A 23,060-nucleotide genomic window follows, 5' to 3' on the forward strand; every position below is an offset into this window, starting at 1 on the left:
TTTTTCTTGCCATCCTCACTAGGGAGACTCATCAAATGAAATATGGGGCCGTAGTTAACGCATCCCTCTAGTGGAATGCGTTTCCCGCCTCTTTTGCCTGTTGGGACGTCGCTTCCTTCGAGGAACCTTTCATTTTCTTCATGGCGTTTATCTCGGTAGGTTTCCTCACATTTATTTGTGCGCCTGTTTGATAATTTCTTCCCCTAATCCCCGGGTTTCATGAAGGCAATGCCGGCGTCTGTTCTTGCTTCCCATTGTACCTCAGGGCCTGACGCATAGTTGGCAATCAAATATGTCGAAACATGTGTGCACGTTTTAAAGTCAGATGCAAAGCTTTCTGAGGAAATTCCTACCAGTTCTGCAGGGAGAAATGGGCCTTAGCCTCAATCTCCAGAACAAAGGACTTGGGATAATCTAGTTCTTTTGTTTATAGTTTATAGAGGATTGTCCATTGCCAAATTATTAGTGTCAAGTTTAGTACTAGCCGGTTATTTTATCAGCAAAAGTGAGTTTATTCAGGAATAGCCAGAGGAATGCAATTCAGGACATGTGAACCATGACGGGCCGTATGCAAATCCAGAAAACGAGGAAGGGAACTTGCTTTTATAGAGAAAAGGGGGGGAAGGTGGGAGGGGTTGTGATAACCAAAGAGTCCACTGAGGAAGCTGGGAGTCCAAAGTATGGGGTCTTCTCCTTGGCTGGGCTGCTTAGTCTCCGATTGGCTGGGATATGTGGGCCGGAGAGAAGCTTTTTTTCTTCCTGCTGGATTATAAGTAGAGGCGCCGTCCTCTTGGATATGTAGGCAACTGTCTCTTCCTGTGTGGGGCAATTGATGATGCATGGCAGGGCCTGAGAGTGCCCCCTTCAGGTCTATCTTGGCTGCAATTTTAGTTGATGGTGTGACAGGGCCTTGTAGAGGATTTGTCTTCTAAGAATATCAGCATTTCGCTAAATTAAGAGGGAAGGGGCAGGGAAGTGCAGCATAATCGCTATAAGTTGCTTTGTCATTTTCAATGAAATTTTATTTTATTAGTGTGTCGTCGCTGAAGGGTGTCCTAGCAGCCACAAGGGGGCAGTCAGGGGCCGTCTCAGGAGTAGTCAACTTCAGGATGCCAAATTCTCAGAGGCTCCCCCAATTGTCAACGCTATTCTCACCTCTTTCCTTTACAGTGTTATTTTTTTCCCCTTCTCCTTTCTGCCTTCTGCCTCTATGCCTTTTTCTCCATTTTCTGTTTGCCCAGCTTTGCCCTGCTTCCCAGGGGCATCCATGAGTGCTGTTACATTAACTGGCAGTCGGATTTTTTTAAAGATTGATGTAATTTGATTAGCACAATTTCATCACCTACTTTGAGAAACAATTCATGTCCAAACTATAGTGGCCATGAGTCCTAGGCAGAACTTTATCTGGGAAACCCTGTGAGAAAGGAAAATTATCATTATACTGAGAGGAAGATTTTTTTAAAAGCAAAAAAAACCCAAAACCAAACAAAAAAACACCTCTCAAGGAATATATGTCAGAACCAAGCAAATTTATACTCCCATTCTCTTTGTACTCTCTATATTCTCACCCTCCTTTATACTTCTTCATACCATTCATTAAAGACTGACATGCTATATATTTTACTTCTCCATATTTTCTATCTGTCTCCTCCTACCGAATGTAAGCTCCATGCAGACAGGGATTTTTGTTTATTTTGTTCACTTTGGTATCATCTTTGCCTTTAAAGACAAAGACATTGTTAACAGTGTCATAGTAAGTTCTCAGTAATAATTTAATGTAAATAATTATAGTAATATGAACAAATAATAAGTAAAATGTTAATAATATCAATAATCATATAATATTTGGTGAATGAATAAATGAATAAACTCCCTGAGAATTGACTACTTGTTCCTTTATACCCTATTTCATACTTATGTCATAATTATTCTTTATTGCACTATGGTGAATTTTTTTAAAAATCACGTAATTATCTCTTCTCTACTAGTTGTAAGCTCATTAAGGGCTGGAACTATTTTTGCTTCATATTTATTGATAATATCCAGTGCCTGGGACAATACCTGCTAAGTAGACCTTTAATAAACATTTATTGAATGAATGAACACATTCTTAACTACTACTACGACTTCTTGTTATCAAGAGTCAATGAATTTATTGAAATGAACAAATTATTAGTGAAATGGCTTATTTTGAATGAATAAGTTACTATTATTACTGAATGAATTCCTGACTTATTTGTTAGTATCCTGTCCTAGCTACCTTATTCCAGAACATTGTCATAAAATTGGAGCTGCCCAATAAGCCATATTTGAGTATTTGTAAATGAAAATTCCATTTATGCAAGAAAAATATGGAATTGTTAGTAATTATACTGGAATATTTGTTTTTCAAGTTATTTTAGCATTTTATGTTGATATCTTGATATGGGAACTAGGATTCCCATGGTTGAGTCCTTAAAATTTTTAGCTTAACGATATTAATTGTAGGTACAATTAATTATAGTAACTATAATTAACACTTGCTTGATTATAAAACAAGTAATAGGTAATATCTCTTTTATTTACTTTTTTGCTTTCTGTTCAGTTTATTGTCTGTCTTCCCCACTATAATATTGGTCTTGTTAACACTTTATTCTTGATGTTTACACCAAGTCTGTACATACAGATAGTGCAGAAATAGTAATAATAGTACTATTGCTTTTGAAAGAGTGATAATAATAACACATCATTTGTTGTGTGATTACTGTATGTCAAGCATTGCTCTAAGTGCTTGTACACATTTTACCCTATTTAATCCTGTAGTAATCATATCAAATAGTATTGCAATTATTTCTAGTTTATAGATGAGGGAGCTCATCTTAGAGAGATTAAGAAACTTGCCTGAAATGAGAGGGCAAGCAAGGGGCAGAAGGCTGATTAAAAGTAGTCAGTCTGTCTCTGGAGCCCAAACTCTTAACCTACTTTATATAGCCATAATTTGTCAAAAAAATTACAAAAACAAAGAATCTGGTTTGGTGATGGCAGTACATGGTGCCATAATATCAAAGCAAATCTTTTTAGACCAAAACCTTAAATTAGAGGAAATAATAATTTGGACAAAAAAAAAAAAAAGTGTACACACACACACTAAAGTAATTGCCTCAGAATGAGTTTAAAAGTTCACTCCATTGGTAATAAAGACACTCAGAGGCTGGTCCCAGCCACAAGAGTAGGTAGCTGTACAAACTTTTACAGAAATCTTATACCCCAATTTACTTATGTGTGTCATTAATATAAGAACATGTGGTATAGGTTGAAGGTAGATAATAATAGTACCTTCTGACGGTGCTGTTAAAGGATTATATGAGATAATATACTAAATAACACACGAGATAATAAATGAGAAAATACAATGCCTGACACATAATAATAAGTATTAGCTGTTATAATTATTGCCATCTCTATTTTGTTGGAATGTGAGAATCAAGTGAGATAATAGGTTAAATGTTCTTTAAAATAAATGTTGTATTCTTTTGTATATCAGATACCAGACTGTTAATTTGGCAAGAGTTTGAGAAATGCATTTTAAATCATTTTTCATCTTTTTATTTCTAGTACATAAAGGATAGTATGCAGTCAATATAGGCATGGTCCAGTCCTACAAGAAGAGATTTTCCATTAAGTCAGTTGGGGAAAAAAGTCTTTTGTGTTTAGGAGATATAAATGAAATAAGTGAAATATCTTTAAGCACCAGAAGCTTAGACTTCTTATTCTAATTATGTTGAAAACATAATGGAGTAAAAACATCATTGGTTAAATATTGAAATGAATTGTGGAAAATTTAAGTAAAATAATTTATAGAAGGGGGAGACTGGTATCAGCTGCAGTGGTCTTGGAAGACTTCATCTAGGAGACAGAACTTAACCAGGCTTTGATGGCGAGGTAGGTAGTACAAAAGCGGGGTTGAAATTTCAGGAAGAAGAGAGGATGGCAGGTGCAAAGGCATGGAAACAAGTGAGCAAGGCATATTCTAGGGAAAAGAACCTATAATACTGATGTTAGGGATTAGTAGAAGATGGAATACTGCTAGCAGACAAAGGGGACTTTAAAATTCAGACTAAGGAGTATGGATTTTATTCTTTTTATCCTATGGAGAGTAGAAGGTTATAAAATAATTTGTGGATAATGTATGGACAAGATGGAAATTGAAGCTTAAAGTAAGTAACTTGACTCTAGTGTATACAGAAGTGGAAGGAGAAGGATTGAAAATGGAGAAACCAACTAGAAGTCCACATTTTTGATCCGTGAATTGTCAAGAGCCAGCAGTAGTATGGAAGGAGTGGGAATAAACAAAAAGGACCCATAAAAGTGATTTTTAAATGAACCGTCATTGGATTTGGTGACTCATTATATGTAAGCTGGATATGGGAGAGAGAGAAAAATTTAAGAAGACCAGGGCTTTTTAAAAATTGAAGTACAGTTGACTTACAATGTTGTGTTAATTTCTGCTGTACAGCAAAGTGACTCAGTTATACATATAGATAAAAATATATATACATTCTTTCTTATATTCTTTTCCATTATGGTTTATCTCAGGATATCTAATATAATTCCCTGTGCTATACAGTAGGACCTTGTTGTTTATCCATTCTGTACATAATAGTTTGCATCTCCTAACCCCAAACTCCCAGTCCATCCCCTCCCCACCTCTCTTCCCCTTTGGCAACCACGAGTCTGTTCTCTATGTCTGTGAGTCTGTCTCTGTTTCATAGATAGGTTCGTTTGTGTCATATTTTAGATTCCACATATGAGTGATATTATATGGCATTTGTCTTTCTCTTTCTGACTTACTTCACTTAGTACGATAATCTCTAGTTTCATCCATGTTGCTGCAAATGACATTATTTAGTTCTTTTTTATGGCTGAGTAGTATTCCATTGTATATATGTACCACATCTTCTTTATCCATTCATGGATGGACATTTAGGTTGTTTCCAGGTCTTGGCTATTGTAAATACTGCTGCTATGAACATAGGGGTACATGTATCTTTTTGAATTATAGATTTGTCTAGATATCTGCCCAGGAGTAGGATTGCTGGATCATATGGTAATTCTATTTTTAGTTTTCTGAGGCACCTCCATACTATTTTCCGTAGTGGCTACACCAACTTACTTTCCCACCAACAGTGTAGGAGGGTTCCCTTTTCTCCACACCCTCTCCGGCATTTGTTATTTGTAGACTTTTTAATGATGGCCATTCTGATTGGTGTGAGGTGGTACCTCCTTGTAGTTTTGATTGGCATTTCTCTATTAATTAGCAATGTTGAAAATCTTTTCATTTGCCTATTGGCCATCTGTATGTCAGAGAGACCAGGGCTTTGAGTTGTAGAGAATGAAAAGCTGATGACACTGACGAAAATCATGAGGGGAATTTAATCCCACAGTAAAGTTTTAGACATGATGAATTTTAGATAACTGTTAAATATTCAAGGAATTCCCTTAATAAAGCAAATGGAAATGTGGGGTTGGAAGTATGCTAAGATGTCTAACCTGGAAGTCCAGATTTGGAAGTCAACAGCAAAAGAGTTGTGAGTTAAAGAAATAAAATTAAGTCAACTCTCTGACTGATGGACAGGCATACAGTTTCAAGGCAGCAAAGAAGAGAGAATTTCATGTGGTAAGAAGCAAGAAAAGAGATAAAGAAGGAGAAAAGATAAGAATTAAAGAGGATGTAATCAGAATGATGTCATTTCAGAAAAGCAAAAAGGAAGAGAATTTTTAGAAGATGGAGCAAAATATGAAAGAGAAGTAAAAGAGAAAAGAGTTAAGATTAAATTTTGTGATTGGAGGCCAGTGTGGAATCTAACAGGATAAGAGTCAGGTAGGGAACAGTTCATAGTGGGTCCCAGAGAGAATGAGGGGTAAAGAACTAGGAGCAGTTCTATTGATTTGGCAGAGGAAGAGTTGATGCAAAGACAGTTTTATTTGTTTATTGAAAAATATTAGAAACAGAGGAAGATTCCCATGCAGGAGGAAAGGTTGATAATATGCAAGGTCAAAGAGTGTGGCAAAATAATTAATTGAGACATTACATTTTCTCCGTATATTTTTCCATTTGGCCTCTCACACCATCACCCCACAAATTTAAACCATGTATCCAGAGCCTAAGTGTTTCCCTACTTGATGGACTTTTTCAGGGCAGAAAGCAGAAGTTGCTTAAAGTTGCTCTTACCATGACCCCTAAATACTGGAAGAGGCCAAAATTATGCAAGTGTCCCCAGTGGACAAGTAAGAGAGAAATGGATATGGGGAGGAAGAGGGAGAGATGGTGGGGGGTGGGAGGGGAGATTTTCCTTATACTGGAAAGAGGTTGAAGGTCTGGAGTCCTGAAATAAAGGATTATTTCTGTTCAGTGCTCAGTGGCAGTGACCTGGAGAGGAGAAGCATCAGAAGGGATGGCCGTATGGTATACCTAGGGAAACAGGACCCTGAGTAGAAAAACAACTACACTTGGCAAAGTTCTGCTGACCCCCAGCGAGGGAGGAAAGACCTGAATTGAGGGGACAATGCAGGCTAGGATAGTAGGTGTCATGGTGGTAGCTGTTGAAACTATGGGTCCTGGAGACTTAATGCTTTGGTGCTAAGACCATGAGTTTCAAGTACAGCTTAATGGGAAAGTTCCATTAGAATAATGTCTGATGCTAAATTCCCAATTCAGTGACAGGATTTAAACATATCAATTTGTTAAGAATAAAGTAGTTGGGTATTTGTTTCACACTAGAGACTGTGCTTGCAAATTCATACCTGTTACACATAGACACAGTCTTTTAGGAATAAGAAAGGCTTGGGTCATAACTTATACAGGCAGGTGAAGAGGTTACATTTGGGGGATACTTTTCCATCTAAAATGGAAGAAGAGATAGGCTAGGAGTAGTGGTATGTACTGGAAGATGAAACTTAACTGGGTCACCAGATGATGGTGAAAGACTTCAGTGTTATTCAAGTATGATGTGAGAACTAGTGGGGTGGGGAGCAGACCTCAGAGCAAATGGAGTTCTGGAATTGGCAATGAGCAATGTGCTGGGGAATAAGTAAGATATGAATGGAAGTGTTAAAATCAGCAACAAAGATTTCATGATGAAAGTGTAACTCCTGGAAAATGTTGACTTTCTCCCTGAAGAGTTACATTCTGTTGGTCTCTGCTTCCCTAATGAGAAGGAGCTCTTTGGGAGGTGGCCTTGGGGAGGACATGATGAACTTCAGAGGTTTGGTTATGATTAGCCATGTCTGGGGATTTGCAGTATAGGAAATGCTGTCTTCATCTTCTGTAATTCTTCATCTCCAGACATTTGGTGGAGGAGATTAACTTGTTATAAGTACATTTTCTCTACAAATGCTAGCTAACAATGTATTGATATGTAGGTTAAAGAAACTGACTAAATACTAAGATGATACCGTGCTGGTTTACCATTCTAACAAATGTTCATATCATTTCACAGTTTATTTTGCTTACGTAAATGTTCCATAAATTCTAAAATGGTGAACCTGAATGCATTTTTTTTTTTACCAATCTAGTTCTTTTCTAAAAATAACCATTGACTTATTTTTTTCAGTTCTCTATATGACTGTTCATTTATGTCACTTAAAAATATTTACTTGAATCTCTTAGAAGCATGAAAGTACTGTAACTTGAAAAACAATTGAGTTCATTTGGGCACAAAAATCCAAATGTATCTGGTGTTGAATCTGACTGTTTTCAAACATTATTTCAACAAGACAAAAAACAAAAAACAAAAAAAAACACCTGCTGTGGCTCCAGTAGAAAATTGCAAGGTTTGTGGTTTAATGTTCACATAGTCTATATTGACAAGATCAATTAAAATTTTTTATTACTTTTGTATGTACCTGGTGTTAGGTGTGTATAAAATGTTATTATGTCAGCTAAATAGTAAAGCTTTTAAAATCATTATGAAGTTAATAAGATAAAAAAGTAATTGATGCAATTATACCATTAATAAAAAAGACAGAGACTTCTTTAGCAGGAAAAGGATTAATTTTTGAGAGAAATTATGATGTGGGAAGACAATATTGTTCCAGGACACTTGAAAAATGTAAACACTAGTAATGATTTCTCATGTTCTAATAATCAATGGTGACTGATTTGGACATTGGTAAGCGCATCATTGAGAATATACACGAAGGTAAATGAGAAATCAATAATTACTCTATATTGTGCATATTTTAAGAAAAGGTTTTTGTTGTCATTGTTGTTACAACATTTTTCACAGCATAAGTTAATTATATTGATTGCTTCCTTTTCCTTTTGTTCGGAAAGTAGTACCTCCATCAAAGACGGCTGCCTTTCAGACAGTGTTGTCTTCAGCTCCTGTGGCAAATTAGGAATGCTTTCTGACATTGTATTTAAGGTTTCTGCATGTTTATTGATGGAGGATAACAAGATTTCTGTTAAATTAAAAAAGAGAGGTGGGAGGTGTGGAAAAATATTCATGTCAAGCAGAAACAGGAAAATTATAAAATTTTGCATAGATCAAAAGGTAACCATTGCCTCAGTGTAATTAAATATGAAACAGAATCAGCAAGTGTCCCAATAGCTAAACTTAGCTTACTTAGAGTTGAAGCATTACGTTACCAACTTCTGCCTCCTCCACCCAGTCCCTCTCTGGACTCATCCCAAGACTGCATTAATGCTGGTCTCGTGGTACTTTCGACTCTCCCTCAGATTATTTGATAGATTACTTCCATCTGCATCCGCAGGGTGGAGCTGAGCGCAGGCAGCTAATGAGATCTTGAGCTGGTTTTGCATATTGCCATTCCAATTGGTTGGCAGCCTGATGGCAACCAATGGGGGTTATGGACCAGCAGGGGCAACAGCTTTCACCTGCAGGGGTTTCAGGTCCAAGTAGCAGCTCTTCCTGGATGTTGGAAATTCTCTTGTGGCATTTCTCACACATAACCATCACGGATTCTAGGAATTTGAAGTCACATAACTTTACCTTTCATCACTCACCCACTGGGTCGTGCTTTCTCTAGAGAGTTGGCTCAGCAGCAGCCAGATTCCTAGCAGGAGAAAAAAAATAGGCTCCACATCCTGGATCTGGTCTCTCCTGCTCTGCCAGTTCAGTTTTTTCTGGTGACTGCAGCTGCCATTGCTATGGCCTTCGCCTGTATGCCTGTCCTGAGCTTCCGAATAATTTTCCTCCCTGGCTCCAGGTAGCTTTTAAAACCCTTGGGCTATCACTCAGCTCTTGAGTCAGTGGTCCCAACCCTTTCCCCAACAGCTTCCAAAGAATTTTCTCTCTCAGATCTTGTTCGCCCTCTACCCCTCTCCTCCCCACATCCCATTTCCTTCCATGCTCTCAGTGTTTTTCTACTCCTCGCTTGTTTTAAAATTTTAATTTACCTCTTCTTCTTCCTTTCCTCCTCCACAACTATTTTTGTACTTACTTAAATATTTGTAATTTTTAATGTCATTTTCTCATGTAAAGGTATGGCATGGTCATTATAGAAAGTATAGTTAAAATAAAAATAAAGCTGACCTGTAAGCTCATCAGCTTGAGATTATCTCAGTTAGCACTTGCTGTATAACCTATTATTTTTCCAAAGTATCCCTGAATTTATTTGTATTTCTTCTTCAAAGCATTAAAAGACTATAATTAGATTGATTTCTGTAGTGCCTTGTGTATCCATCTATAGTATTATGATGGGTGGTTGGAAAATTGTTCACAAAAGAAAGAAAACTGATTGTTTGAACCAAGTTATGTGAAAAGTATTAAAACTTCCAAAATATCACTTTAAGTTTGTACAGTGTTTAAAGTTTACTCAGATTTTCTTATTCATTATTGCAGAGGACCAGGATCTTAAGACTGGAGGGAACTTCAGCTTTCTAGAGATTCTGACAAGGATTAAGAAAACACATGGACCTCTAGGGTTGCCTTTTTTTTTTTTTTAACATGTATATACTGCAGTTTTATTTCAATTGCACAAACGAAGTTCGCGTGTAGGAAATTTAAATGAAACAGTACAGTAAAAATAGCAGAGAACCAAAAACTCTAAAAAGGAAGTACACCTAAAGCATGAGAATTCAACATTCAGTAGTGTTTCATCTTCAGTTTTGATTGACACTTGATGCTTGCAAATTTTGAAACAAACTTTGAGATCATAATGACTATCCTGAAGAGATTTCAGCACCAGCACTAAGATTTGTATGTTCAGTTGGTTTGCAATTGACTTGTTAGCCATTTACATAGTGTATAGTACAGATTTGTCACAGGTAGGGTTGCCTTTTAAGTCTTGGAAGATCTTCTTACCGTGGTAGGTGATCAGACTCTCACTTTATACCAATTTCTTATTTTCTTCTAACTTCCCTAGGTGATTGGTAAATTGTTACCAGCTATCTGAACTTTTTAATTTGAAATTATTATCTGTAGAGACTGGAGGACATACACACACACACACACTCACACACACACACTCACAACCAAAAGACAAGGAAAAGCAATAGAATTTCACAATCCCAGGAAGAATAGGTTGGTAACACATGTTCGTGTGCAAAAATTTATATCTTTATGATGGATTTATGGTATTCTATGTTTGTTGTATTTTGTGATCCGAAGTTTGTATCACTGTTTAAATTTTTAAGCAAGTCAATAGGGTTTGGGGTGCAATGGGCTCATTAAATGACTCTCAAAGTATACATAAACTTTTGAATGCAAATAGGCCCACATATCTATAAACCTGATTAATTTGTGTTCAAAATCTAGTCAAAATCCACTGAGGTAAGCCTGAGGGCTTGATGGAAGTTATGGTATTTTTTGGATTTTTTAAAAATGTTTTGTAATTTTTTAAAAAATAAATTTATTTATTTTATTTATTTATTTTTGGCTGCATTGGGTCTTCGTTGCTGCGTGCGGGCTTTCTCTAGTTGTGGCGAGCGGGAGCTGCTCTTCATTGCAGTGTGCAGGCTTCTCACTGTGGTGGCTTCTCTTGTTGTGGAACACGGGCTCTAGGCGTGTGGGCTTCAGTAGTTGCAGCACGTGGGCTCAGTAGTTGTGGCTCGTGGGCTCTAGACGCAGGCTCAGTAATTGTGGCGCGTGGGCTTAGTTGCTCCGCGGCATGTGAGATCTTCCCAGACCAGGGCTCAAACCCGTGTCCCCTGCATCGGCAGGTGGATTTTTAACCACTCTGCCATGAGGGAAGTCCAGAAGTTATGGTACTTTTGAAATAAACTAGTAAATACTCTTAGATTCCAATAAAAAAGATATGATCTAGGTCCCTCATAATTGGAGGAAGACGTAGTCATCATTCATCAAATACTGGGCATTGTGTAACTCCACATAATACCTGTCTAGAGCTACAGAATGGGGTGGTTGTAGTAGTCATTCTAGGTGCATTTTTCATTAAGGCACTGTGTAACTCCACATAATACCTGTCTAGAGCTACAGAATGGGGTGGTTGTAGTAGTCATTCTAGGTGCATTTTTCATTAAGACAAGCAGTTTGGGAGGGTCTTTTCAAAACTGAGGTTTTGAAGGTATTTTTATGGGTTAACTGATTTTGGAGAACATTCCACGTGCACTACTGTTCTACAAAGTAATTGATTATTTTAAAAATGAATTTCCAGGTGTCTGTTCATATCATGCTAAAAATTCTTTCTAAACATTGTTTTCTATTTTATATGTTCTGGATATTAAACTTTTATCTTGTATTTGATTTAAAATTGTTTTCTCCCATGTTGTGAGTTTCCTTTCACTCTTATGATAGGGTCTTTTTTTTCTTAATATTTTATTTTATTTATTTATTTATTTATTTTTGGCTGCGTTGGATCTTTGTTGCTGTGCCCGGGCTTTCTCTAGTTGCAGAGAGCGGGAGCTACTCTTCATTGCGGTGCATGGGCTTCTCATTGTGGTGGCTTCTCTTGTTGCGGAGCATGGGCTCTAGGCATGCAGGCTTCAGCAGTTGTGGCACATGGGCTCAGTAGTTGTGGCTCGCAGGCTCTAGAGCACAGGCTCAGTAGTTGTGGTGCATGGGCTTAGTTGCTCCACAGCAAGTGCGATCTTTCTGGACCAGGGCTCGAACCTGTGTACCCTGCATTGGCAGGCGGATTCTTAACCACTGTGTCACCAGGGAAGTCCCTTATGATAGTGTCCTTTGATATACAAATGTTTTAAATTTTGACGAAGTCCATCATATCTTTCTTTTGTTGCCTGTGCTTTTGGTGTCATATTTATTAAATCATTGCCTCATCTGATGTCAAGAAGATTTTCCCTATGTTTTCTTCTAAGAATTAGAAGAAAAATTAGAAGAACTAATTAGAAGATTATTTTTAGCTTTTACATTTAGAGTTAAATTTTGTTACATTTAGTTAACTTTTGCATATCCTGTGATGTCAGCATCCAAGTCCTTCTTCTGCAGGTGGATAATCAGTTTTCTCAGCACCACTTGTTGAAAAGATTGTCATTTCCCCATTAAATGTCTTGACACTGTTGTCAAAAACCATTTGACCAAAAATGCAAGTATTTTTCTGGGCACTCTGTTCTGTTCCATTGATTTACATGACTGTCCTTATGCCAATACCTCACTGTTTTTATTACTGTAACTAGAGCTTTGTACACGGTTCAAAATCAGGAAGTCGAGTCTGCCAACTTTCTTCCTTTTTAAGGAAAAAAGATTTTTTTCTTATTGATCCTTGTTCTATTTCTGCAAAAAAAAAAAAAAAGTCATTGGCATTTAAATAGGAATGGCATTGAAAATGTAGATCACTTTGGGTAGTATTTACCTTGTAACAATATTAAATCTTCCAATCATGAATGTAGTATGTGTTTCCATTTATTTATGCCTTCTTTAATTGCTTTTACCAATGTTTTGTAGGTTTCTCCTAGTTTAACTCTACTCCTAAGTATTTTATTGTTTTTGATGCTCTTGTAGATGCTCCATTTCATTTATGGATGTTCGTTGTTAGTGTATATAAATACACCCAATTTTTACATGTTAATTTTGTATCCTACTTTACTGAAATTGTTTATTAGTTATAAAAGTTGTTTTGTGGAATCTCTAGCTGTTTCTACACGTAAGAGTATATCATCTTCAGGCAGAGAATATTTTACTTCTTTTACAATTTGCATGCCTTTTAAAATTTTTCTTGTCTAGTTTCTCTGGCTACTACATTGAATTGAAGGTGTGAAAGCGAGCATCTTTGTCTTGTTACTGATCTTAGGGAATAAGCTTTCAGTCCTTCATCACTGAGAATGATGTTAAGTGTGGGTTTTCCATACACAGACTTTATCATGTTGAAAAGGAGTATTTCTATTCCTAGTTTGTTGGTTGTTTTTTAATCATGAAATGGTGTTGAATTTTGTCATTCTTTTATTACATGTTTTTTCTTCCATCATTCTATTAATGTGGTGTAATACATTAATTGATTTTTGTATGTTAACCTATCCTTGCATTCCAAGATTAAATCTCGCTTAGTCACGGTGTATCATCTTTTTAATATTCTGTTGAATTCAGTTTTCTGTTTTTTGTCAAGGATTTTGGCATCAATATTCATAAAGGATATTGACCTGTAGTTTCCTTTTCTATGTAGTGTCTTTGTCTGGCTTTGGTATTACGGTAAGTTTGGCCCTGAGAATGAGTTAGGAAGTGTTCTACCTCTTCAATTTTTTTCTATGAGTTTGAGAAGGATTGGTTTTAATTCTTCTTTAAACGTTTGGTAGAATTCACCAGTGAAACCATCTTGCCCTGGGCTTTTCTTTGTTGGCAGGTGTTTGATTACTGATTCAATCTCCTTACTAAGTACAGAGTTATTTAGGTTTTGTATTTCTTCAGGATTCATTCTTTTTTTTTTAAATTAATTAATTAATTAATTTTTATTTTTTGGCTGTGTTGGGTCTTCGTCTCTGCGAGGGCTTTCTCTAGTTGCGGCAAGCGGGGGCCACTCTTCATCGCGGTGTGCGGGCCTCCCACTATCACGGCCTCCCCCACTGCAGAGCACAGCCTCCAGACGCGCAGGCTCAGCAGCTGTGGCTCACGGGCCCAGTCGCTCCGCAGCATGTGGGATCCTCCCAGACCAGGGCCCAAACCCGTGTCCCCTGCACTAGCAGGCAGACTCCCAACCACTGCACCACCAAGGAAGCCCCATGATTCATTCTTGGTAGATAGTTTCTTTCCAGGAATATATCCATTTCATCTCCTTATTCCTTTTGTGTACATACAATAGTTAATAGTATTCTGTTATAATATCTTTTACTTCTTTACAATCAGCAGTATTGTCCCTGGTTTCATTTCTGATTTTAGTCAATAGAGTCTTCTCTGTCTTCATTAATTAACCAGCTAAATGTTTGTCAATTTTGTTGATCTTTGCAACAAAAATGGAAATCTCCAACTTGTGTGGTAGAGCTGTATACTTCTCCATTGAATTCTGTCCATGTTTGCTTCATATATTTTGGAGCTCTGGAGAATGTTATATATATGTTTGTAACTGTCATATATTCTGAACGAATATGCCCATTTATTAATATATAACATTTTCATTGTCACTTGTAACAGCTTTTGACTAGGGGGTCTATTTAATCTGATATTAGTATAGAGTCTCAGTCTGTTCAGTCTGCCATAACAAAATACTATAGGCTGGGTGGCTTATAAACAATAAACATTTCTTTCTCGCGGTTTCAGAGGCCAGAAGTCTGAGATCAGGGTGCTAGCATCGCTGAATTCTGGTGTAGGCTGTCTTCCGAGTTTCAGACTGTCAACTCCTCGCTGTGTCCTCATATAGTGGAAGGCAGTAGGGAGCTCTCTGGGGTCTCTTTTATAAAAACGTTAATTCCCGTTCATGAGCGCTCCCCCATCATGATCTAAGCACCTACTAAAGGCCTTACCTCCTAATACCATCATAGGACATCAAGCTTTCAACATATCAATTTTGAGGACACACAAACATTCAGACCATAGCATAACGCTTTTATTTCAACCTTAAGGACTCCCTTTACCATTTCTTTTAGGGCAGGCATGGTGGTGATAAACTCCCTCAACTTTTGCTTATCCGAGATGTCTTTTACTTTTGAAGGACTGTTGCTAGATATAGAATTCTTGGTTGGTGACTTTTATCTTTCAGCACTTTAAACATGTCGTCCCACTGCCTTCTGGACTCCACGGTTGTCACTGAGAAATCAGATGATAAAGTAATTGAGGAGCACTTGTATATGATAAATAGCTTCTCTCTTGCTTCTTTAAAGATTCTTTCCTCACCTTTGTCTTTTGTTTTTTGCTTTGCTTATAATGTGTCTGTTTGGCTTACTTTGTATTTATCCAACTTGGAGTTTGTTGAGCTTCTTGAGTTATACATTTTTGTCTTTCATCAAATTTAGGAAGTTCTGGCCATTATTTTTTCAAGTAATTTATCTTCCCCATCTCCCTCTTTCTCCTCCTTGTGAGATTCCCATAATGTGTATTATGGCCAGTTAATGGTGCCCCAAAAGTCCCTTGGGGTCTGTTTATTTTTCTTCATTTTTTCTAGTTCTGTTTCTCAGACTTAGTTATTTCAATTGTCCTTTCTTCAAGTTTCCTAATTATTTCTTCTGACTGTTCTAAACTGCTGTTGATCCCCTCTAGTAACTTTTCAATTTAGTAATTTATTTTTCAGCTCCAGAATAATAAATTCATCTTCATTAATATATTTGTTTGGCTCCTTTTAATAATTTCTATTTCTTTGTTGATATTCTCATTTTGTTCACATATCAATTTATTAATTTCCTTTAGATCTTTGCAGATATATTCCTTTAGTTCTTTCAGCCTACTTAAGACAGTTTTATTAAAGTGTTTGCCTAGTACATCCAATGTCTGGGCTTCCTTGGGGTTGTTTTCTGTCTATTTATATTGTTCCCTTGAATGGTCTGTTTTCCTCTTTCTTTATATGCATTGTGATTTTTGGTTGGAAATGAGACAGTTGGAAATACAGTCACCTCTACCAGTTTTTGCAGGTTGTCTCCATACTGGTGCAGTCCTTCACCAATGAGCCAGACTTGCTCTGAGCCTAGAGATCAGCCAAAGGTGAAAGGTTGTTCTTTTCAGGTCTCTTATAAGCCTGTGTCTTGCTTTGGTCTTCCTGTGCTTTTCTTAATTCCTTTGTATACACAGCTGCTTTGAAATTTATTAATTTCCTAAACAGTCTTGTCCCACTTCTTGTCGGGGCCTGAGTTTGTCTGTTGTGTGTCTCTGCTCATAATCTCTTGCCCCACTTGTCTGTGGGTCTGTAGTCTCATTGCAGCTTTCTTGAGCAGTGCCTTCTATTTTCGCACCTGAGATCTGAGTTCGGTTAAACAAATGTCAGTCCTTCAGATAGCTGTCAGACATACACGATAATTTATAAATAATGTCTGCTGTTCACTCTGGTTCAAGAGAGGGAAAGAGTTACTGGACTGCCTCCTTTTCCAGACCAACACTAGCACTCCATGTAAGGGTTGGGTAAGGGCAATTAAAACATTACAAATCTTCCCTACTGTTATGAAGGTGGCTTTATATTTTGGGGCTTTTGTTAAGTTACTCTAATCCAATTTTTTTCATGGTTTTCCAGAATTTTTCTGAAGTTCTACCAATTTCCACACAGGGGAACAAGATCTTGTAGCTTCCAACTCTGCCATTTTGCTCTGTTTTCTATTATTAAAGGCCATTTTGTAAAATATCCGTAATTTTCCTTAGCTGAAATAATGCAGTGCAAAAATAGAAAAATACTTTACAAATATACTGAAGTCCTTAAATTGAAAACAACATGATAGCTATAACTTATTTTATGTTTTTACACATTTATGTTTTTTCATGTATATTTCATGTTTTTATGTATTTTTTCACATCTTTATCTGAAGACACATCTTGTTTCTTCTGCAACCAGGAAAGATAATGCTCATTATTTTCTTTTCAATGTAGCATAATTTTTTTCAGTTACTTTTATTTTTTACTTTGAAATTCTTTCAACTCTGGCAAGAGAAACTAGTATCAACTCATCTGTGTAAGAAATAATTGATCAAAGCAGCAAAGAATTATTTGTTCAGACTATCATTTGTGGTGTACCTAGTACATAATAGGCACTGTCATAGGAGATGAAAAGAATATGAATAGGGGCTTCCCTGGTGGCACAGTGGTTGAGAATCTGCCTGCCAATGCAGGGGACATGGGTTCGAGCCCTGGTCTGGGAGGATCCCACATGCCGCGGAGCAGCTGGGCCCGTGAGCCACAATTACTGAGCCTGCACGTCTGGAACCTGTGCTCCGCAACAAGAGAGGCCACGATAGTGAGAGGCCTGCGTACCGCGATGAAGAGTGGCCCCCACTTGCCGCAACTGAAGAAAGCCCTCGCACAGAAATGAAGACCCAACACAGCCAAAAATAAATAAATAAATAAATAAAATTTAAAAAAAAATGAATATAAGATTTTCAACTCAAGGGGCTCATAAACTGTTTAGACATATTTCCTGAGGCCTGACTGCCTTGATGAATGAGAGTTAAATGGATCATAAAGCATCCTAAGCAGACCATAGGTTGGAATTGAGAAGAGGAAAAGAACACATATAATGAGTGCTTAAATGGTTTGTGGTTACTCTACAAGGGTGGTATTATGGAGTCCTCACCACTGACCACTGATATGTTCATTTTTCCTGCTTTACAAAGACAGGAATCAAGTTAAGAGAGATGAAGGAACTTTCCAGTGTAACGTTGACTTGCCCATGTGCAATATATGTGCTTACCTTCTAGTTAAGGGTCACTGAGAAATTCAGGATTCATGGCCCTTTGGGGTATAGCTAAAAGTGCTTTGCATGTACTTAAATACTAATATGTATAAAATAGATAACTAAGGAGAACCTGCTGTATAGCACAGGGAACTCCACTTCGTTGTACGGTAGAAACTAACACAACATTGTAAAACAACTATACCCCAATTAAAATAAATAAATAAATAAATAAAAGATTTGAAGTAAAAAAAAAAAGAAACCAAAAAACTATTTAAAGAGAAAGTATAAATGTGCCAATGAATATAGCTGGTAAGTTCTGGATCTGGGATTTCTGCATGTCTATTGGATTCCAACACCCCTTTTTTGTTGCCATAGTACCCCTTGAATCCAGCTCCAGTTGGAGTTAACCATAACAGTGAAGGTAAGTAGATGCAGGTTAATGTCTTTGAATGGGTGATTGGTGGTATCAGAGCAGCAAGCATGAGCAAAACTTTAGTTAGGTTGGCTGACTCAATCTCCTTTTTAGCCTCTTCTCCCTTAATTATTTCAACTCTTGAGGCTGTTGGTGATAGAAATGATTTCCCAATGTCTCTTGCAGTGTTAATGGACTTAATTGTGTTCACCCCCTCCCCAGATTCATTTGTTGTAGCCCAAACCCCCAATACCTTAGGATGTGATTGTTTTGGGAGATGGGGCTTATCAGGAGGTAATTAAGTTTAAATGAGGTCATAAAGGTGGGTTCTTAATCCAGTATGACTGATGTCCCTACAAGAAGAGAAAGGGTCACAGAGATGTGTGCAAAGAGAGAAAAAGCCATGGATATAGCAAGGAGGCAGCTGTCGGGAAGTCAAAGAGAGAGGTCCCAGGAGAAGTTAAGCCTGCCAGCACCTAGATATACTTCCAGCTTAAGAACTGTGAGAAAATAAATTACTGTTGTTCAACCCACTCAGACTGTGCTGCTTTAATGTGGCAGCCCTAGCAAACTAACAGATTTTGGTACTGAGAAGTGAGTTGCTGCTGTAACAAAAACCTAAAAATGTGCAAGTGGCTTTAAAACTGGGTCATGGTTAGAGGCTGGATGAATTTTGAAAGTACACTAAAACAAGGCTAGATTGCCTTGAAGAGATTGTTGGTAGGAATATGAATGGTAATGGTGTTTCTGTGTGAGATCTCAGACAGAAATGAGGAATGTGTTATTGAAACTATAGGGAAGGTGGTCCCTTGTTTTAAAGTAGCAAAGAACTTGTCTGATTGTGTTTTAGTGTTGTGTAGAAAGTAGAAGTTAAAAGTGATTAATGTGGATAATTAGCTGAGGAGATTTCTAAGTAAAGTATTCAAGGTACAGCCTGTTTTCTCCTTACTGCTTAAAGCAAAATGCTAGAGGAGAGAGATAAAGTGAAGGAATTGTTAAGCAAAAGGGACCCAGAATTTTAAGATTTGGAAAATTCTCAGCCTATCCATATTGAAAAAAATGGAAAGTGTATTCTGGAGAGGACACCAAGAATGTGGCTGTATAATCACTCCATAAAGAGATTACCCATGCATCTAGGCACCCATCTCAGCAGAAACCAGGAATAAAGATGGGTCTATAGTAGCAGAAATACATGCAGCTTGGACAAAAAGGACAAACACAAAACAAAATGAAGGAAGACTCTCAGACTTCTAGGAGTCTACAAAATGGAACAATAGAGCTACTCAGCTGTGAATATACATTATTCTTCAGGAAAATGGAAGAATGATCCCATGGGTGATTCAGGGGTTGGCAGGGCCGCCCCCCTGCACCACAGGTCCAGGGACAAGACTGTCTCTTCTCTGGTTTCAAAAGACCAGGCTGCTACTTCTCATTGCCTGGGGGGCAAGGCTGATGTTCACAGTTGTGGGGCAGTCCACTGCCCAAAGTAGAGCCCCAGTGGGCCTGAAACAGCATTGAGCCAAAGAGGATTATACTCTAGCATTAAAATCTAATGGAGTTTGCCTTGACATGTTATAGACTTGCTTGGGACCTATCACCTTTCTTTTTCTTTCTTTTTTCTTTTCTTTTCTCTCCTCCCTCCCTCCCTCCCTCCCTCCCTTCCTTCCTTCCTTCCTTCCTTCCTTCCCTCCTTCCTCTGTTCCTTTTGGAATGGACATGTTTATCCTATGCCTGTCCCATTGTTTTCTACCATTGTGTTTTGGAGGCATACGAATTATATGGTTTCACAGGTTGTCAGCTGGAGAGGAATTTTGCCTCAGGCTGAATCATACCTCAAGTCTCACCCATACATGATTTAGAAGATATTTAGATGAAACTTTGGAACTAGAATTGAGGCTGGAATGGGTTAAGAATTGGGGCCTCTTGTGATGGGAGTGAATGTATTTTGCATGTGAGAAGGACATGAATTTTGGGGGTCTAGGGAGTGGAATTTTATAGACTGAATTGTGTTCCCTCAAAATTCATATGTGGAAGACCTAAGACCTAAACCCTAGAACTTTAGAATATGACTGTATTTGGAGATAGAGCTTTTCAAGAAGTAATTAGGGTTAAATGTCATATAGGTGAGGCCCTAATTTAAAAGACTGGTTTCCTTGTAAGAAGAAGAAGAGACACATAGAATGTGAGCACACAGAGCAAACGACATGTGAGGATGCAGGAAGAAAGCAGCTGTCTGCAAGCCAAGGAGAAAAGCCTCAGGAGAAACTAATTCTGCAAGCACCTTAATCTTGTACTTCCAGCATCTAAAACTATGGGAAAATACAATTCTATTCTTTAAATGATCCAGTCTGTGGTATTGTGTTATGGCAGCTCTAGCAAATTGATATATGCAGGTAGCAGTGTTTGTGTGACACAGTTCTGCCCAATACAACGTAAGTACATATATGGAAGTTTCTGGCAAAGCCTTTGCTTTCCTGATCCAGGCACTAAGCCTTCTTGTGCCTTCGTCTTTCCCTGCTTATAATGCACACTGATACTTGAAAATGCAGCAGTCATCTTGGAACCATGAGGTGGGAGCATATGGAGGAATGCCTATATGGTAAGCATAGCTGATAGGAAAAGTGAGAGGAACCTGCTGGCATCACTGAATTGCTGGACCAGGGTTGGATGTTTACTACATAGGCTTATTTAAGCCACTGTGGTATGGTATTCTATTATTTACAGAGAACACAATCCTAACCAATACAAATATATAAGTGGTGTAAATTTTTTATGTGAAATAAATTAAGCATACATTCATCAGTTTCTCATGAGAGTTTTAGGCATACTTTAGTAGCACTTGAAATAGATATTTAAAGAGTGAATCTCTTGTTCTTTTATATTTCACAACCAATATCTTTCCAACTACTTTATATCTTCCATGGATTCCTACCCTTTTGCCTGAGTGTCCACAGCAAACAATTCACAACTAATCCCTATGAGTCTTAGGGCTTTGAGGAATTTTTTAAATTAATTTTTAAATTTTGAGATAATACAAATTCACACATGTGAATGAATGTAAGAAATCATGAAGAGAGATCCCTTTTCTCCAGTGGTAACATCTTGTAAAATTATAGTACAATATCACAACTAGGATGCTGGCATTGTTATAGTCAAGGTATAGAACCATTCTAATACCACAAAGTTCCTTACAGTCATACCAACTTCCCTCCCAAACAACTCCTCCTGGCCTTAACCTTTGGTGAAATGGTTCTCCATTTGCATAACTTTGTCATTTCAGAATGTTTATAAAGAAGTCATACAGTATGTAACCTTTAGGACTGGCTTTTTTCACTCACCCTAGTTCTGTGGATATTCACCTAGGTTATTGTATTCATCAATACTTGATTGCTTTTACTTGCTGACTATTATTCCATAATATGTACCATGGTACCAACAATCTAACTTTGTACCTTAATGAACTAGAAAAAGAACGAACAACTCAAAGCTAGCAAAAGGAGGAAAATAATAAATATTAGAGCAGAGATAAATAAAATAAGGAATAGAAAAACAATAAGAAAAAATTTTAAGGTAGATCTTTGTAAAGATCAACAAAACTGGCAAAATGCTACTAGCTATATTGACAATGATAAAGAGAAGACAGATTACTAAAATCAAAAATGATATTGGAGGAACTTCCCTGGTGGTCCAGTGGTAAAGAATCCGCCTTCCAATGCAGGGGACATGGGTTCGATCCCTGGTCAGGGAACTAGGATTCCACATGCTGCAGGGCAACTAAGCCCACACACCACAACTACTGAGCTTGCGCACCTCAACTAGAGAGTCCGCGTGCTGCAGCTAAAACCCGACGCAGCCAAAAATAAAACTTAAATAAATAAATAAATAAATAAATAATTTTTAAAAATGACATTGGAGACATTACTACTGATTTTACAGAAATGAATTATAATAGTGTACCATGAACAATTGTATGCCATCAAATTGCATAACTTAAAGGAAATGGACAAATTTCTAGAAAAATAAAACCTCCCATAATGTATCATGAAGACATAGAAGATCTGAATAGACTTATAAACTAGTAAAGAGATTGCATCAGTAATGAAAAACCTCCTAACAAAGAGAAGCCCTAGACCAGTTAATTTCGTTGGTGAATTCTACCTGACATTTAGGGAAGAATTATCAACAACCTTTCTCAAACTCTTCCAAAAAATTGAAGAAGGCACTCTTCCTAACTCATTCTATGAGATCAGCATTACCCTGATACCAAAACCATGCAAAGACACTACAAGAAAAACTACAGACCAAAGCCACTTATGAATATGGAGGCAAAAATCCTCAACAAAATATTAACAAACAAAATTGAGCAGCATATTCTAAGGACCATATACCAGGACCAAATGGGATTTATTCTTGGAATGCTAGAATGGTTCAACATCTGAAAATCAATGTAGTACACCACAAAAACAGAAATGACAGAAAAAAATCCACATGATCATCTCAATTGATGCAAAAAAAACTTTGACAATATTCAACACCTTTTCATGAGAAAATACTCAACAAGCAAGAAATAAAAGGACTACTTCAACATAATAAAGGCTATGTATGGGCTTCCCTGGTGGCGCAGTGGTTGAGAATCTGCCTGCCAATGCAGGGGACACGGGTTCGAGCCCTGGTCTGGGAAGATCCCACATGCCGTGGAGCAGCTAGGCCCGTGAGCCACAATTACTGAGCCTGCGCGTCTGGAGCCTGTGCTCTGCAACAAGAGAGGCCGTGATAACGAGAGGCCCGCGCACCGCGATGAAGAGTGGCCCCCACTTGCCGCAACTAGAGAAAGCACTAGCACAGAAACGAAGACCCAACACAGCCATAAATAAATAAATAAATAAAAATTTAAAAAAATAAATAAAATAAAATAAAGGCTATGTATGAA

General features: G+C 37.5%; 1 protein-coding gene across 3 annotated transcripts in view; it reads left to right on the forward strand.

The window, feature by feature from the left end:
- CD274 (CD274 molecule) overlaps positions 1-23,060 on the forward strand; it is a 167,969-nt gene that overhangs the window by 25,287 nt on the left and 119,622 nt on the right. For all 3 annotated transcript variants that reach the window (XM_068553417.1, XM_068553413.1, XM_068553414.1), the window contains exon 4: positions 23-155. The gene's annotated coding sequence lies outside the window, so the exon portion shown is untranslated. The remainder of the gene's footprint in view (positions 1-22; positions 156-23,060) is intronic.

Source organism: Eschrichtius robustus, chromosome 10 (assembly GCF_028021215.1).
Source record: "Eschrichtius robustus isolate mEscRob2 chromosome 10, mEscRob2.pri, whole genome shotgun sequence".
Lineage (NCBI taxonomy): Eukaryota > Metazoa > Chordata > Mammalia > Artiodactyla > Eschrichtiidae > Eschrichtius > Eschrichtius robustus.